Genomic DNA, 8,626 nt, shown 5'->3' with positions numbered 1-8,626 from the left:
CGGTTGGTGCCACCAACCGGGACCAAAGGCCCTCCTGCCTAGGCTCGCAGCACCGGCCACGTGGAGGTCCATCTGTCCCGGTTCGTGTAAGAACCGGAACTAAAGGCCTAGGGCTTTAGTAACGACCCTTTAGTCCCGGTTCAAAAATGGGGACAAATGGGCCTTACAGACCGGGACAATAGGCCCTTTTTCTACTAGTGAAGTTCAGTGACCACCAATGCATTTTGCTCGGTTGAATTTATATTTTAAACCCCAACAAGATATGAACAACAACCTCTATGTTGTAGTCCTACCATGTCGTGTGTTTCTGCTACAGTTCTTCGCTGTCGAGGAAATCTTTGTGCGGCTCTTATTATTCTTGCTTTTCGTCCGGTATCTTATTCAAAATGAAGTGGCCCTGTGATGTTTCAGTAAGTTGGGGTAGCAATCAATCATGTATGTATGCCTTGTTTCTCATCATCTGTCTGCTGGGTCCAGCCCTTGTTTGTCTTTGTCCTTTACAAGTTCGCAGCTCGCATCCAACTTGTTAAAGCCACTCGAGCGTGTCAATACTTCATTAGAACATAAAACATGGTTATTATTGCTGTGGGGCAGTCAAGCAACCCGGGCCCCACACTCTTTCTGTGTTTCCCTTTTTATTTTTGATGGTTTTTTCTTTCTTTCTGTGCTTCTCGTTTGAGCATTGACCTCACGGTCTTCTCCTGTATACTACTTACTCCGTCTCATAATATAAGAACGTTTTTGACACCCCTTCGTCTCATAATATAAGAACGTTTTTACCATCACACTAGTGTCAAAAATATTCTTATATTATGGGACGGAGGGAGTACCATTCTCATATCCACTATTCTTTCCTTTCACACTTCACACTGCACCAGCCCCCTGGCATATTCTTGTCTCCTGAAAGTATGTTGGGTTGTTCAGTTGTCCATCACTCCTCATGCTATGGTTGATCGGTACAAAATGCTTAACTTACTGAATGTATTTCATAAGTACTCCCTAGGTCTCAAAATAAGTATCTCAACTTTGTACTAACCTGTTACATGTTTTTTTAATACTGAAAATTGTTACAAGTGGGTCTGGTAATTGTATTGGCACTGTATCCTCTATCATGGAGTAATTATAGCCTGTTCGTTTATCTAGGTTTCTTTTACTCCACCCACCGCATCGAGACAAAACCACCAGAAAATGGCCAGGAGGCGATAGACGGGGAGAACTTCGGGTCTCGTCGACGTCGACGTCGACGGAATCCCGAGCGAGCACGGGGACGTGGAATCGCTGGTTGGTGCTGGGGCATTGGGGCTTGCGCGACCTAGCGTACGCTATCGGCGCCGCAGGGGTGGTACCCCACCCTGTGCAATCGAGGTGCTCGACGAAATGTCGAACCGAACCTTGACGCTCCAGGCTCAGCAGTGCACGCTCCACAGGTGATCGACACAATGCCTGAGTGGAGCAGCTGTCTCTGGAGTCGACTGCTCGGGCGTGCCCGGTATGCTGCTGCGCTAGTACTAACCATCTTTGAGCACTGCGATCTCTTCCCGTGTCCAGGTATGGTGTCTCTTTTGGCAATCAAAACTTAGTGCTCGAATGTCATCTTTCACTGTCGAGGAGACGTCTGTGCCGCTCTTACTTTTTCATGCCTGTCGCTTTTGGCAAGGTACGCATTGTATTCCAAATGAAGTACTCCCATGATGTGATGCTTCTGCAAATATGGGTACCAATCATGTATCTTCGGATTCCTCAAAAAAATCATGTATCTTTGGGTCCTCTTCTCATCATCGACCAGGTCCAGCTTTTGTTTGTACAAGGTTGCAGCTCGCACCCAACTCCTTAAAGCCACTTGAGCATGTAGATAAACGTGACCTGATCAGCGGGCCCCATGATCTTTCTGTATTTCCTTTTCTTCTTAAATAAAAGTTTTCATGCTGTGCTTCTTGTTTGGAGTCTCCACTGCACTTCTTGTTCACACCAAACAACCATTCTCATCTCTATGCAATAGCTACGAAACCGCAGCCCAGCTTGATACCCGAGAATTTAACAGTTGAGGCGCGTGTTTTTTTTTTGTCGTAGTCCTCCAGGGAGGACTAAGTTGAGGCGCGTGTTTGTTCATTACTTTCGTTGTATTAGGTTCTCTTCTGACTCCAAAGTGCTCCCGAGGAGATCATATATTCATATTAATCTGGATGCGCACTGTTTCTGCATATCACATATGACTGGGTCGAAGCTAATAAGCTATCAGATGATAGCCTGATACATTGTTCTGGGGTCTTACCTTGTTTCTTTCCTCTCCTTAACTGACTTCACCCCCCCCCCCCCCCCCCCCCCCCCCCCCCTTGTTCACTGTCCAACTCAGCTATCTTTGAAGCACACAAGGTGTCCCTCAGTAGTCTGAGCAGCAGCCGTCGCTCTGGATACAAGCTCAAAGCTGCAACCTCAGCTAGGCCAACGGGGCAGCTATTCCGAGTGAGCAACTGAGCATTGCGAAGCTTTCCCATGTCAGGTACGATTCTTACTTGCTCTTCCTGGGCTTTCAACATGGATACATAGCTTCCATTGCCAATAGTCTGCCACTTTTCCGCTTGCAGGCAATTTTACTAGTTACATCTGGGTACAAGCTCAAACCTGCAAGCTCGGCTAGGGGCTGATGTGTATGATAGCTAATGAGGGCAGCCATTCCTGTGACCATGTCTATCTGACAACCATTGCATTGCTTTCTCATTCCAGGTATGATTCTTAGTTTATTATTTCAGGGTGATGATTCTTAGTTTCTCTTCTGTGCTCGGTTATTAGACATGGATGCATTATTTCCAGGGGCGGATCTAGTAGGGGTTCCATGGGTGCCATGGCACCCCCTCGGTAAAATGCAAAATAATTTATCTCATATACTTAATACGTACTAGTTTTTAAAATTTTAAATCATGTTTTGTGACTATTTGTTAAACTTATGATGATATCCAGATTAAAATACAATTTCTAGTGTATTTTTCACAAATTTTGAACGGATGTGTTAAAGTTATGTTGTTCATACATTATAGACGTAATCTTTGCACCCCCCCCCCCCCCCCCCCCCAACAGTACGATCTTAGGGCCGCCACTGATTATTTCCATCGCCTGTTGAACCTCTCTACTTGCAGTTAGTCTTACTAGTTACCAAATATAATCTGGCATCTAAAAAAACCAAGCAGCTGCTAGTTCTTCGACGAACATACACTTATTTATATGTGTGTGTTTTCTGGTGATAGCAATCAGACCTAGGTACCCAGAGAAAACAAAGGGAAATATCTGGACCGCTATTTTGGTTATCGCTCTGGATACAAGCTCACTTGCAACCGTATATGGCTAACGAGGGCACCCTTCCCTTTTGGCTGTGAGCATTGCAATGCTTTCCATGCCAGGTATAATCTTTTACTTTCTCTTCGTGTGTTTGGCTGTTAGGCTTTGATGTGTGTAACCTACCATTGAATGCAATTAATTTTACTAGTTACCCTGTAGAATCTGCTAGTGTCTCCACTAACAAGTATTACTACTTGTCTTATGTGTGTTCGGTGGTAATAGCAGTTGGAAGAAAAACAAAGGGAAAGATCTAGATCACTTATTTTGGTGGGGTCAGATTACAACGGTAAAGTTCAATCATGTATATGATGTTATTGTTGAAGGAGAAACACAACTAATTTCCAATCATAAACATTCAAATTGTATAACTAATAGAACTCTATGGTCAAACATGATCATCTGTATTGTAATATGTAGAATCACACAGGAAATTCATCTAGTTACAGTATATACAATGGGATTGATCCTTTTTAAGATTTTAATAAAATGACAATATGCTTTCGTCTTTTAACACCAACCCAGTGTGGACTCTGATAGTTGGTTGGGGCCAACTTAGTACAACATTAACTACCTTTTTTCTGGAGAAGTCTATGAACATGAGCTGATAATTTGCATGCTGGTTACTGTTTGAAAAAATAATTCGTATTGTGGGGTCTAACAGGCAAGTTAGCCTTTGATGCGCTCTCTTTTGTGTTGTTTTCGTTTGGGACAGACTTCACCAAGTCCGTCGTTCTAGCAACATTCTTTGTTTTTTCTTGTCCATAACCATCCTTGAATTATCCTTGAATCCTTCAGATATCTTCTCCATCCAAGAAACTCTTACCTGATGCTCCAGATGGAGGCATAGAGAGCAACCTGAGCCTTGCAATTTCAGTCAGAGAGCAACCACATGGCAGACAGCGGGCAGTTCGTGGTCACCATTGGTCTGACAAACATCAACACCACGAGGCAAGATCCCATCAATGTCGCGTCCAGCAGAAATTTGTTACCCTCTAGCCATGTATCCAGCTCCAGCAACAATGATGATTTTGAGCTATTGTGGAGACATCGTAAATATTTGGTACTTCTTGGAGTCCTAGCAGTTAGTGTGACATACAATGCTGGATTAACACCACCAGGGGGATCGTGGACACTAAACAAGGATGGTCATCATGCTGGTGACCCTGTCATGCATGATGGCTTTTCTGAACGATATGAGGTGTTCTTTTACTGCAATGCAGCAGCCTTCGCTGCATCTCTTGTCTTAATCTCTTGCTTCTCAGTAAGAGTGTGACAAGGAAGAGGATGTGGCTCCACTCAATGCAATTAACCATGATATTAGACCTATTCAGCCTGCTGGGGGCTTATGCTGCCGGAAGTTTCAGGGCACTCAAATCATCCATTTACATCTGGGTTCTAGTCCTTGCTGTTATCATATATGTTGGGATCCATACCCTAGTATCCACAAGGTTTATTCCAAGAAAATTGAGACGAATCTGCAGAACATGATAAATACAGTTCTAATCAAACAGGGTTTCCTTGTGAGGCAAGTGAGCATCCCTTTAGAGAACGTTGAGGAGGCTCGCAAGTTCATTTTGATGCTTGTAACTTTTGCTGCTACTATCACATACCAAGCAGGATTGAATCCACCGGGCGGCTTTTGGGCTGAAAATGACAGTGGTTCTAATAAGCTGCATTTGGCCCTTCCTCTTTACAATCATCATCCGGCTACTTCTGTTCTCCAGAGTAACTACCTTCGTCGTTATAATATATTTATCACTTCCAATTCAACTTCCTTCGTGACATCTTTGGTCATAATCATACTACTTCTGAGCCCAAAATTGAGTGGACATGGAATAAGGACCAAAGCAATGATTGTATGTGTGGTAGTGGACCTATTGTGCCTAATTGTTGCATATGCTGCAGGATGTTGTAGAGAGGTAGCAACATCATTCTATGTGGTGTTTATCATCGTCATAGTTTGGATCTCCTTTGCAATTTTAGCTGGATTCTTTGTTACCAGGCCTGTAGCAAATTGGCTAAAAAATGTCAAATCAAGCAGCCTGTGGTGTGTGAGAAAATTGGGCCGTGCACTTTCATTGAGCTTTCGTGGCCACAAATCGCGCAATGCAGAGCAGGACAATTCTTACGCAAGCAATCATCAATCTTCAGTCCGTTCAACTGATGCACCTGCAGAAGATAATACTGCTGAACCACAAGACCAGACTGCAGAGGAACTTCCAAATATCAGAGAGGATGTCTCCTATAAGGAGCATGCACCTGTAGAAGAAAGAAATCAAATTTCAGATGATAAAGAGGCTGTGAATAACTCACAGCATCTGTCAGGGAACAGCCAGCAATCAGCAAATATCCAGGATGTTGCGTCCAACACAGAGTGCCATTCTCCAGATGTCCAGAACGTTGCAGAAATGGATGAGGATGTGTCCAGCTCACCACATCCTGCTGGGAACTGTCAACGATCAGAACATGGCATGGGTGTCGTGTCTAACATGCAGTACGGGTCTACAGAAGGCAAGCAAGATGCAAATATGGAGGCAGCTAAATCTAGCACCGAGCAAGAGTATGACCCATTACTAAGCCACCAGCAAATTGAAAATAGCATGTGCGGTATGTCAGCTAACCAGAAAGTTGCAAGTATGGGGAAGCAATCTTCACCTGATGAAGGGCTCTCTGCACCTGTGGAAGCCACTGGCAGTGCGGACTCTGCTGAACAAAACAATCTGGTTGAAGATAATAACCCAGTACTGAGATTCTTTGCAGTGATGACCATCCTATACATTCTGAGAATGTACATACTGACAGCAATCAAGTACCCAATCAAAATGCTGATGACATTCGAACTGAGAAGCATCTGAAGAAGACCCGCACATGTATGCTGCTTCTTGCCATTCTTGCAGTATCTCTGGCATACCAATCAGGCCTGAATCCACCAGGTGGATTTTGGTCAAGAAGTACAGATCATCATTCAGCTGCTGATCGCATCCTTGAGGACACCCACCATCGCCGGTTCATTGCATTCTTCTATCTCAATGCAATCGCCTTTGTGGCATCCATTGTCATGATCACTTTGCTCTTGAACAAGATGGCGAGCGACAAGGTTACCAAACGGCGTGCATTGCCAATAACGATGATAGTGGTCCTACTTTCCCTAACCAGAGGTTTTGCTCTAGGGAACTGCAGGGAGGCAAAGAAGACTATTTTCATATCAGTGCTCGTATGTAGTGTACTTGCTTATGTTCTCATTCATGTCTTGATAGCAATACATATAATTCCTCCAGAATGGAGAAGGCAGGTGGCGGAGATGCTAGAGCACTCAGTTAGTCATTTTTGCTCAGTGCCGTGTCAATTTGGCCACAACCATACTGGGGGTGATACTAGTGAGGAGTTGGGAAGGCGGCGTAATCTGCTATTGACCATTGCTATTTTGGCTGTGACTGTCACATACCAAGCTGGCATGAACCCTCCAGGAGGTGTCTGGTCTGATGCCACGGGAACTCCGGGCAATCCAATCCTTCAGGATACCCATCCAAAACGCTATGATGTGTTCTACTACTCAAATTCAGTTTCATTTGTGTCTTCTGTGGTCGTCACAATATTACTTGTGAATAAGGAATCCTGTGAGTATGGAATCAAGTCATATGCACTGCGAGTGTGTTTGGTGGCGGGCTTGCTTGGCCTCCTCATTGCGTATGTTGCAGGAAGTTGCAGAAATATTAAACAGTCCATATATCTGAGCACCATTGCTATGGGAGTTCTAGTCTCCCTTCTGATTCAAGTTCTGCTCTCTTCGATGCATGATACACTAGGAAAACCATTGGCTAAGTGTCTAGGATTTCTACACGATCTTCTCTTCCATGCAGAGGGTGAACAAGTAAACACTCCTGTGAGTCCAGAAGCTTCAGTTGACGTGAGGTCAGAAGCTTCAGTTGAGGTGAGGCCAGAAGCTTCAGTTGTCGAAGAAGAAAAGGTGGGAAAGAGACACAAGTATCTGATGCTTCTTGCAATTTTAGCAGCATCGATCGCATACCAAGCTGGTCTGAACCCACCTGGTGGATTTTGGTCTGATGATAAGGGCCATGTACCAGGCAATCCCGTCCTTCGTGATATTAATCACCGACGGTTCAAGATCTTCTTCTGGTTCAATTCTTTCGCATTCATGGCATCAATTGTCGTGATCATGCTGCTGCTGAGTAAATCTATCAGGAAGAAGGCTGTGCCAATTGGGGTATTGCACTTGATCATGATACTGGATATGTTGGCTCTCATGACAGCTTTTGCTGCGGGGAGCTGCCGCAAATTGAGGACTTCAGTGTATGTCTATGCACTAGTTGGCTGTGTTGTAGTAATCCTGCTGCTCCTAATTATTGTGACAAGTGCAATTGCAAAATATCGGAAGCCAAGAGAGGGAAGTGGGATTAACTCCCCGAGACGTCCTGAACCTGTTTTAGGAGCAAACACACCGGCACGACCTGAAGTTTGATGCTCCCTTTTTACAAGAACCCTATTCATCTAGGAATCTATATTTCTGTATTATCTGCGAACAATTTGTGTGTCTCGTATCAGCATTTTTCTTCATGTTCAGATTTGACTTGAACACCGGTGTAGCTGCCTGTTGTATGTTCTTGGAAATTATTTTAGCATGCTTGAAATTTGAACTCGAGCCTTCGTCATGTAATGGAGCTACAAGCAGGCAATGAGGGTTATCTTCATTATCGTCATGCGATGAGCAAATTCTCGGAGCAACTTAGTATTTTCATCATTTTATACTCGCTATATGCCGAGGAAGTTGCTCTTAAAATTTGGAGCTTTATTCCGCTACTCCACCACGAAAGATGGTAGGAGTACCACATTAGGCGCAGGTGGCCTTCCATCTTTCTGGCTTGTTCAATATTCTTGCACTTTATGTTCTCTAACATCAGCTTGAGCTGTTATGTTCAGCCATATGTGGGATGATCCCATGTTCTCATCTAAAACAAGTTTGACCACCAGGCTTATTTTGTAGCTGTCTGACAGTCTTTTTCGCTTCTTTGATAATTTTGTTAATGTAATAAAGGGAGTAGTAGTACAAACTGGCACACCAAGGCTTTGCAATTCCTTGTAGCATTATGAAGTAACCCTTGCTTATTTAGAGTGTTGCTGAAGCTGTCTTTTATGATGAAATGTTTCCCAAGAATCAACACTGGAAGGCGAAGTGCGGGACCTGAATTGTATACATGGGGTGCTACTGCCAATGTTGTGGAAGCAGTTCTTTTGACTGGGTTACATACCTCTGCTTTTATGCATGTTATTAGTT

The 8,626-nt window shown here is 44.0% G+C and overlaps 1 long non-coding RNA gene and 1 pseudogene across 1 annotated transcript; both read left to right on the top strand.

Moving 5' to 3' along the window:
• Positions 1-676: 676 nt before the first annotated feature.
• LOC120969966 (uncharacterized) lies at positions 677-1,933 on the top strand. The gene is made up of 2 exons (XR_005764654.3): positions 677-1,548; positions 1,658-1,933. It is a non-coding gene; the product is annotated as an uncharacterized lncRNA (long non-coding RNA).
• Positions 1,934-2,311: 378 nt separating this feature from the next.
• Positions 2,312-8,051, top strand: LOC109753879 (uncharacterized; annotated as a pseudogene).
• The last annotated feature ends 575 nt before the right edge of the window (positions 8,052-8,626 follow it).

Source organism: Aegilops tauschii, chromosome 7 (assembly GCF_002575655.3).
Source record: "Aegilops tauschii subsp. strangulata cultivar AL8/78 chromosome 7, Aet v6.0, whole genome shotgun sequence".
In the NCBI taxonomy this organism is placed as follows: Eukaryota; Viridiplantae; Streptophyta; class Magnoliopsida; order Poales; family Poaceae; genus Aegilops; species Aegilops tauschii.
Note: the sequence above shows the minus strand (reverse complement) of the source record. Positions and strands in the feature narration are given on the sequence as shown.